The sequence below is a fragment of the Astyanax mexicanus genome, chromosome 1, assembly GCF_023375975.1.
Source record: "Astyanax mexicanus isolate ESR-SI-001 chromosome 1, AstMex3_surface, whole genome shotgun sequence".
NCBI classification, from domain to species: Eukaryota; Metazoa; Chordata; class Actinopteri; order Characiformes; family Acestrorhamphidae; genus Astyanax; species Astyanax mexicanus.
In genome coordinates, this window is record NC_064408.1 from 79,890,889 (window position 1) to 79,900,889 (window position 10,001).

The 10,001-nt window shown below is 36.5% G+C and overlaps 1 long non-coding RNA gene across 10 annotated transcripts; it reads left to right on the plus strand.

Moving 5' to 3' along the window:
• Window positions 1-203: 203 nt before the first annotated feature.
• Window positions 204-6,933, plus strand: LOC125804733 (uncharacterized). Of its 10 annotated transcripts, none has more exons than XR_007440895.1 (10): window positions 204-270; window positions 389-412; window positions 534-594; window positions 682-763; window positions 2,631-2,806; window positions 2,947-3,131; window positions 4,081-4,178; window positions 5,142-5,986; window positions 6,088-6,158; window positions 6,365-6,933. It is a non-coding gene; the product is annotated as an uncharacterized LOC125804733 (long non-coding RNA). The 10 variants fall into 10 exon arrangements; XR_007440897.1 differs by having other exon boundaries at window positions 5,142-5,237; XR_007440893.1 differs by having other exon boundaries at window positions 2,631-2,811; window positions 2,947-2,987; window positions 3,066-3,131; window positions 5,142-6,933.
• The last annotated feature ends 3,068 nt before the right edge of the window (window positions 6,934-10,001 follow it).

The following is a 10,001-nucleotide window of genomic DNA, read 5'->3' on the forward strand; positions in this document are numbered from 1 at the left end:
ATTATTCATATAGATTCTAATGAAATGTTAAACTTAATTACAGTTTGATTATTTCATCATGATTCAGAGAGAATTAAATAAAAAAAATAAACATTTTGATGTATTTAGAAATAGGTTGGAAAATTATTAAAATCCATCAAAACCTTTTAAAATACACCCAAGTTACTGTTTGTATGCTGATTTGTGGCATTTGTGAATCTTGCAGGTATCTGAGAACAAAAGGCGGTAACAAAAAGGATGGATTTGATTTGGATCTCACCTATGTCACAGGTTGGGATGCTTTACCTAATTATGTAATCTTATTTGAATCTAGAATTTCTGCTTATGGTTTGGGATACAATAGTTAATAATGTTTGTTGCCATGTCTTTTCCCTCACCTGGAAAGCAGGCACTCTACAGAAATCCCATAAAAGTAAGCTTAACAATTAAGAAAATAAAATAAAACTGAAAAGTCTGTAGAAGGCAATTATTTTAGCTGAATTATTGATTTAAACAGATTTTTATGTAACAATGTTACAATTTGCTGTATTTAGGAAGCTGCCATATTTCTGGACACAAAGCATCCCGATCATTACAGAGTTTACAATCTCTGCAGTAAGTTAGATCATATAATATTATATTATATTGCTGGAGACACTCAATAAATGAGTGGTGCTGAGCATAGCTTTGGTCTTGTTTCAGGTCAAAAAGGCTACGATCCACTGTTCTTCCATTACAGAGTGCAACGAGTGATGATTGACGACCATAACGTACCGTCATTAGAGTAAGTAATGAGCAGCACTTTACTCAAATGCTTCTTCTGCCGTTAACGTTGTGTTCCATTTAGCTTTTATGTTGGATGTTGGAGCTGGGAATAACTTCACACCTGAGTCGACAACGTTCTGTTAAAATAACTGTACAAAATATGTCGAAAAAATGTCTTACCCTATAAGTGAAACTTGCACCTGTACATAACTAGCTATTATTGAGGTGTATATGAAGCACTGTGGAACAGGGTCATGAAAAACCTGGAAAAGTCAAGGAACTTGAAAATAGTCATTTTCAGGCCTGGATAAGTTTTGGAAAAAAACAAAAAAAAAAACAAAGTCAAAGTCAAATTTACTCTTTGTGATCTTTGTGTTTCTGTTTATCGACTCTGTTTATCGACTCCGTTTATCGACTCTGTTTATCGACTGAGAAAAGCTATTTAAAAAATAATTTGATAACTTGATTGGAGTTTCAGATGGAATATAACTGTAAATTCACAGAGAAAAATCTAGGTGTTTAGGCTGTAATTAAGCTCTTGCTCTCTTCCACTCTTTGGGAAGCATATTGGTTATATATGCAAGTAAATTACCAGTAATGGTGACAAGAAGGCAACATTTAAACAGATGCATTTAAAAGCTGTTAAAAAATAAAGAATCTACACAATATAGACACAACCTAAACATATTCCCTGACAGCCAGATATATGCCAAATTAGTTTATTTAAAAATTGATTCTGTTCAAAGTTTTAAACAGAAGATTCTATATCATGTTTGATGAAAGTGTGAAATACTGTTTACAGGTTAAACATTAGAAATGTTTATCAGTGTTTGAAATGGGCCTGAGCTGATTAATACATCAGTGCAGAGTGAAGTAATTTAGCCCTACATTATGGAGCGCTCAGAATTTGACACATTTTATTATTGAAGATTGTGTCTTAGCATTGCTTAAATAAATGTTTTTTTTTTATTATTTAAATATATTTAATGTAAATATAGGCCTACTATAATCAGTTTTGATATACATTCTTGTCTACTCTGATGTTTTAAACACCCTATGGTCATTAAAATGTGCTGCGAAAGCATAGAAAAGGCACAGAAAATAATTTAAATTTATAGGTTAACACTATTTGTAATCTACATGTGTATACATATTTTACCCTTGTTTTCTTTTTTTCCAGAGGGAATTATAAAATAAGCTAAAGACTTTCATGTTTACTACAACTTATTTATTAATCATGTACCAGTGTTTTATAGCAAATGTAACCAAAAAATGTCCCACATTATATGTCCCAGGTTATAATTTTTTGCATTGTCAGCGATACCAGACGCACATTCACACACACAATGGAAACATGAACAGCTAGACGTGCTAATGAAACGTAAAATACTACTGCTTTTACTACTGTTGATGTTTGGTGCAGCCATCTTGCGTTCTGAACTTGTGGGTTTATTCCAGTTGAAATGTTCTACTTAGAACTTGGAAATTTCCAGTTCTGAATTCATACTTCACATTAGAGCTCGACCCAACCTGCCCCATACACTGTCATTTTGAGCCAAAGCCCGAATTAAACCTGACCTTTTTTTGAGTAAGTAGAGCATTAAAACTGAGCTTTTAAAAAACATTTTCGTTCTGTTTAGAATGAGTGAAGAATGAATAAGACCTATTATTTAAGAAAAATATTATTAATTATTAGGAACAGATCTCCAAAAGATTATAACATGAACAATGCAAACAATGATCCAAAGGCCTAAACATTAGGCTACAACAATGTCTGAATGACTTTCCTCTAATCTAGTATAATATAACATGGTTTAAGAAAAGAAAATAAATTCTTTTATAATTTTATTTATATTTTTTTCCCATTTTCTCCCCAATTTACACAGCCAACCCACTCGTTAGGACTCCCCCTATCACTAGTAATGCCCCAACACACCAGGAGGATGAAGACTAGCGCACTCTTTCTCCGATACATGTGAAGTCAGCCACCGCTTTTTTTCGAGCTGCTGCTGATGCAGCATTGCCAAGCAGCCAGCACATTTGGAGGAAAGCGCAGCGGCAGGTGAAGTGCGTAATATGGACAGTGTGCAGTTTGCACTTGTGCAACTTTTTTTTAAAAACAGTTTGATTTGTTTCTGCTATATTTTGATTCATAGCTTTATATAAAATGAAAATAACTTATAACTATATTATTTTCTTTAGCCCGAGGAACCTGAGGAAAGTGGTGGGAAATCTCGAGCCAGGTCAGACCTTGGGTTGGGTTTGGGCAGAGAACCTAAGCTCTTATTCACATATTGAACTTTGTGTTATTGTGTTCTCAGTGACATGTTGAACTACACTGCCAGTTTGAGGGAATATCATTGCCATCCACTGCAAAGGAGGCAAAGGTGATGCTGACGTTTTCACTGATTTAAAGACATCATCAATGTTTTCTATATGTATTTGATTTGATTTTTAGGTTAACCCATCACCATAGTTGTTCAGCTGAATGTCTAAAGCCATATCCAAACTGGATTCACTTATTCATTTTAGCTGAGGAGGTTTTTTTTTCACGGGTACGATGGTGTGTACATGGTTGATTGACAGCGTTTAGTTTGAGAGTGCGCAGGTACTGTATTTCTCCTGAGGTGAGGTGAATGTGTATGTATATATTCAGTGTGTCAGAACTGCTCCTTTAGTTTCTGCTGTGCTCAGTTGAAGACTGAGACCAAGTAGTTAAACATACAGCTCTGGGGAAAAAAATGGTTTTCATGCATCTTGGCATGTTCTCCTCCACCAGTCTTACACACTGCTTTTGGATAAGTTTATGCCATTCCTGGTGCAAAAATTCAAGCAGTTCAGTTTGGTTTGATGGCTTGAGATTATCCATCTTCCTCTTGATTATATTCCAGAGGTTTTCAATGAGATTTTTAAGTGGTTTCTTTTTTTCCCAGAGCTGTATGTCTGCACTCTCCTACAAAAGTATTGAAACACTGAGGCCAATTGATTTTTTTTTTCTTCTGCTCTAGTGAAAACATTTTGGTGTAACAAAAATATAATTTAAAGATGAATATTGAAGACAAATTGGTAAGTTCGGACAAAAGCTGAATTGTTGACCTTTTGTCTCCTATTCATCTTTTAATGTCAAACCCAATTTGTTTTCAGTCTAAAGCAGAAATAAAGAAATGAGACTGACTTATCAAGTACTTTTGGGGGGCAGTGTATGTTTAGGGGCTGTTTCCTGTGTAGTTCCAATTAAAATCTGCAGTCAGTCTGCTCCTTTCAGAGTGACTGCACTGTTATGTGTATTGGTTATGTAATTTAATGCTCCTGGGCATTGCTGTGTTTGTTGTGCAGGTGTGGGAAAGGGCAATGGCAGTGATCTGAAGGTGCGGATCATAGTGAAAAGAGAGCAGGTGTTCCAGTGTGTCTGTGCCACGCAGACGAACTGTAGGGTAAGCTAACTTTTAAAGGTTTTCTACAGTATAAAACTGTATTTACTTCCTCATAGTCAAATGACAAGAGTAGTTTCAGTACAAAAAAGTGAAAAACTGTGAACCTTAAACACAGTGGTTTCCTAATTAAAACCAGAGCTATATGGCATATCCAGAACAGACATGTGAAGTGGGCTAATCCCACAACCCCTAAATGATTTAGTAGTTTAGGGTGACTTCACACCTACTTTTTTTATTTGTCAAAATAAACTGTTCATATTTACGTGTAGTGCTGTTTGTTTGGACATGGATGAGTACAGTAATCACAACTGCAATGAGACTGCTGAGAACTGTTGGTCTGAACTCTGAATTGGTTGGTTTGTGATGAGAACATGATCTGACCTTGATCCAACCCATCTGTCAAGCATACTCAGTTTTAAGATGTGGAGTCAGTCAAATGAACACATGCCACCTCTGCTGTTGTTCCATGTTAAACTGCACAGAAATCTGTTTACTTTCTTGCTCCCAGCCAAGACAGCTCTGACCAAAGAACCAAAGAGATTACAAAGATTGTTGTGACTCATTTTGGTGAGCTTGAATTTTATCCTCTGTTAAAACAACAAACCATGAGGGAAATGCTCCAAGAGAATCAATTAATTACCTGACTTGGACCGGAGCAAACAAACTATAGTGTGAAAAAACAGCCTTACATACACTATTAAAAGATTTTGTACATACATACACTAGTGAAAGCGTTTGTGAATCGGTATCATCTTAACCCCAAATCATATTTTAAATATGTACTAAAGAACAACTTTTAAATATTCAATAAGCTCATAATATTGAACCTTTAAAGACAGTAGCAGCCCACTAAAACATAAATCACATTGTAATTGTTGGGAAAGGTCTTTCAGATGTTTGTCTTATGTTCCTTTGTGTTTATTTTACTGTTCGCTCATATACTGTGTTCTCATATTTTACCAGCTGTTCCCAGATACTGAAAACAATGCCGTGGTGATCAGCTTTCAGGAAGGGCCAGTGGTTTGTGGTGATGTTAAGGTCATGTTTGAATCCAGGGCTGTAAGTTCCCAATCTATTGTAACGTAAGAATGATTTTATGGACATCGTTTTTTTCCAGTTGTTTTCCATACCTTTTATGATACACTCACATTTCAGTGCTTGGTTTGACTCTGTTTTTTTTTTTTTTTTTCCTAATGTTTTCTTAAGCCTTCACATCAGTGTATCAGCACTGGCATTCAGAGCCCCTTATTCACCATCGTACTCCATTGGACATTTCAGGGACAACAGCCTTTTTTGCCCAATTATAAACACTCTTCTTGTAAAAGTTATCCAGACATAGGTAAAAAAAAAAAAAAAAAAAAAAAAAACCAACAGTTGAACTACAAAGTATTGAAAGACTAGGATACTAAAAGCCAGTAATGTTAGCCCTGCTTTATTTGTCTCACTATCTTTATATATCAGTTGCTTTAAACATTATAATGTTAAGCATAATTTTATTTATAAATTTAAATAGAACAAAACATAAATGTTGTTTTAATAAACGTTAGCAATAAATAATCTCAAAATAACACATCTAAAATACAGCAGACTAATAGTTTAAACCATTAAACCCAGCCTTTCATTGAGCTGAGAGAAAATTAAGTGTGCTGTTCAATTTCCAACGTTAAGAAATGGGTTAGACAAGCTATACTAATGTTCTCATATTTTACCAGCTGTTCCTAGATACTGAAAACAATGCCGTGGTGATCAGCTTTCAGGAAGGGCCAGTGGTTTGTGGTGATGTTAAGGTCATGTTTGAATCCAGGGCTGTAAGTTCCCAATCTATTGTAACGTAAGAATGATTTTATGGACATCGTTTTTTTCCAGTTGTTTGGCAAAATGTTTTTTCTCTATTGTTCTCTATGCCCAGGGTCTTCCAAAGGGGTATGAGGACTATCCTTTCTATTTCTGGTTCAACACTTCATTTGTAGAGAACAACAGGTGAGGTTTTTGCTGTCCATTGTCCTCAGAAGCAGACACTGGCTTTGTTTACCTACCAGACCACTCTGGTTTTAGATTTTATATATAAAAATGCCAGGCCACTTAATTCATTAATTAGAATATTTTGATATTTTGTCCCCTCTCAGTTTAGTAAACATTACTGCTTTCAATGTAAAAGGATCTATAATGCTTTGGTCCCAAAACAGGCTCTATCTGTCAAGGGAGGAACTGGACAACCCACGTAAGTCCAAAACCTGGGACATCTACAAGGAGGACTTTGGTGTGACCGTGTCTTTCAGTGACCCTGCACTTATGTAGCAGACGACACTTGCTTGTGTATCTCAACTAAAACCCTTAAGCCCTGCACAAGGTCTAAATCTTTGCTCTAATGTAGGTTTTCACACACTTATAAAAGGTGAGTGATGTTTAGGGATTGGATTCGGGCATATAGTGCCCCTAAAGCTATAGCTATAGCTATATAACCTCAACTTTATGTCCATCCCCCATCTTCACTGTAAGAGCTTTTTACTGAGCCGTGCATACATCACAATATTATGCATTTGTTTGTCAAATGTTTTTTTGTCTTTAAATGAAGACAAATGTTTGTGTCAGTTTAGCATATTATGCTTCCAAAATGTAAATCTTACTCTTTAAGCTTGAGTGTACATCAAATAAAGCAATCGAGGCTGCCACTGTGAAATGGTCAATGGTTATGTGTGCAGAAACATTTTTTTGTAGTACACATGTATTGAAATAAATACTAATGTCTCTGTAACACTTGTCTGTCTCTTTTTTGAATTAACAACTGATCTGGGTTGCTGAATTTCTGCAATTGTTTTTAAGGATAGATCTGAGTGACTTGTTTTTTTAGAAGTAAAAAGTCTGGTCTTACAGGTGGGCATGCAACTCTAAACTCTTTAGAATCAGCAGTTTTAGAGGTGACCTTTTTCAGAAGCACTGTCAGTGCCATTCTCATATAAAAGGCTTAAAATCAAATCTCAAATGTGCAGCTTTTATAATAGTAAATAAAATAATGTACTATGTAATTGTGTAGAACACAAACTGTATAAACACAAAATTTAATTCTAGAATTGATATACACTATCTGCTGCTGTCAGTACAAATGGATGGCTGGATCAAAAATCAGAGGGAAAATATTAAACTGGGGATTCACAAAAATGCTTTTTCTTAAGTTCTTAAGTTTATTCTTAACTTAAGAGGTCTGTTTTGGTTATTTTTCTTAATGTTTATTTTGTACCAAAAAATGGAATAATAATATATATATATACCTTTTATGATACACTCACATTTCAGTGCTTGGTTTGACTCCGTTTTTTTTTTTATTTTCCTAATGTTTTCTTAAGCCTTCACATCAGTGTATCAGCACTGGCATTCAGAGCCCCTTATTCACCATCGTACTCCATTGGACATTTCAGGGACAACAGCCTTTTTTGCCCAATTATAAACACTCTTCTTGTAAAAGTTATCCAGACATAGGTAAAAAAAAAAAACCAACAGTTGAACTACAAAGTATTGAAAGACTAGGATACTAAAAGCCAGTAATGTTAGCCCTGCTTTATTTGTCTCACTATCTTTATATATCAGTTGCTTTAAACATTATAATGTTAAGCATAATTTTATTTATAAATTTAAATAGAACAAAACATAAATGTTGTTTTAATAAACGTTAGCAATAAATAATCTCAAAATAACACATCTAAAATACAGCAGACTAATAGTTTAAACCATTAAACCCAGCCTTTCATTGAGCTGAGAGAAAATTAAGTGTGCTGTTCAATTTCCAACGTTAAGAAATGGGTTAGACAAGCTATACTAATGCACCATCTCATCAGCAGTTCAGCTGTGACTTTTGGAAGAAACCAAAGTCAATGGAAAAGAGGGGGGGGGGAGGGTGTCTGAGATTTAATATAACAATATTATTTTAAAATAACTGTTCATAGTTAATTATTATACTTACTCTGAATTACATAAGCGTGCTTGTAAAATATAAAATAAAAAAAACATTATATATATATATATATAAACATTTCGGGCACCGTAGCCCCCACACCTAGTTTTGAATGGTCGTGTCTACCCTGATTCAGTCAGTAACAACAAGACGGTCGCCCTTTTCTTCAGGATCTTCAGGGAGTTTGCAGGAGGTGTAATTTATGGGGAACAATCATTAATGTTGGGTTAAATAATCTAGTGTTTTTTCACTCTGGTGCTGAAGGTCCGCTGCGCTGCTTTTTTACTGTGTTTTCCCCTTTACTCTGTTTTCATTAAAAGCCCCTCAGTCTTAAAACAGCGGCAGTAAAACAGGCGGAGCGGTGGGCCTCCAGCAGCAGTACCCTGCCGGTGTAACTTAGAGTGGAGCAGCGCGAAGGGAGCTCTTTCAGTCCCGGTGAGTAATTTAGCTAGCTGGCTCTCGGTGAAGCGCGGTCTTATTATAATACTTAACTACAGCGTGGTGAGACTATTTAAACTGAAGCGTGTTAATGGCGAATAACGCTGTAAGATAGCTAAGGCTAGCGAGCTACGGTGGAGCTGGCTAAGCTAATTAGCTTAGCCAGCTCCACCGTAGCTCGCTAGCCTTAGCTTCAGTTAGCCCGATTACCTGCAGCAGCTGCCCGTTCAGAAAAAAAAACACAACCAGCGCTGTTTAAGAGCTGCTTTACGAGCTTCTCTCCCAGCATAGGGTGTGTTCTTCTCAATCAGCAGCTGCTTTTAAACCACGCTGTAGTTTAGTAATAAGATCGCGCGTCACCGAGAGTTGAAACAGCCAGTTAAATTACCTAACAGGGCTGAAAGAGCTCTTCTCTGTTCACCGGTCTAATTCGGTCTAAATAAACCGAATGGTTTATTTAGATTTAAGTTAGCAGTTTGTTCTCTCTAGACAAAAAACGAAAATAAGAATAAAAAAAAAAAAATGAAAAATAATAATAAATAAATAATAATAAAATAAAGGGGGCGCGGTCTGCGCATGCGCCAGATTTTGCGACCGCGCGTGCGCAGTGGATCGATTTTTTTGCGGTCTTCTGCGCATGCGCGGCCGCAAAATCTGGCGCATGCGCAGTGGACCGCAAAAAATCGATCCACTGCGCATGCGTGGCCGCAAAATCTGGCGCATGCGCAGAAGACCGCAAAAAATCGGTCTACTGCGCATGCGCGGCCGCAAAATCTGGCGCATGCGCAGTGGATCGATTTTTTGCGGTTTTCTGCGCATGCGCCAGATTTTGCGGCCGCGCATGCGCAGTAGACCGATTTTTTTTGCGGTCTTCTGCGCATGCGCCAGATTTTGCGGCCGCGCATGCGCAATCTGGCGCATGCGCAGAAAACCGCAAAAAGTCGGTCTACTGCGCATGCGCCAGATTTTGCGGCCGCGCATGCGCAGTAGACCGATTTTTTTTGCGGTCTTCTGCGCATGCGCCAGATTTTGCGGCCGCGCATGCGCAGAAGACCGCAAAAAAAATCGGTCTACTGCGCACGCGCGGCCGCAAAATCTGGCGCATGCGCAGACCGCGCCCCCTTTATTTTATTATTATTTATTTATTATTTATTATTATTTTTCATTTTTTTTTTTTTTTCTTATTTTCGTTTTTTGTCTAGAGAGAACAAACTGCTAACTTAAATCTAAATAAACCATTCGGTTTATTTAGACCGAATTAGACCGGTGAACAGAGAAGAGCTCTTTCAGCCCTGTTAGGTAATTTAACTGGCTGTTAATGCGCAGACCGCGCCCCCTTTATTTTATTATTATTTATTTATTATTTATTATTATTTTTCATTTTTTTTTTTTTATTCTTATTTTCGTTTTTTGTCTAGAGAGAACAAACTGCTAAC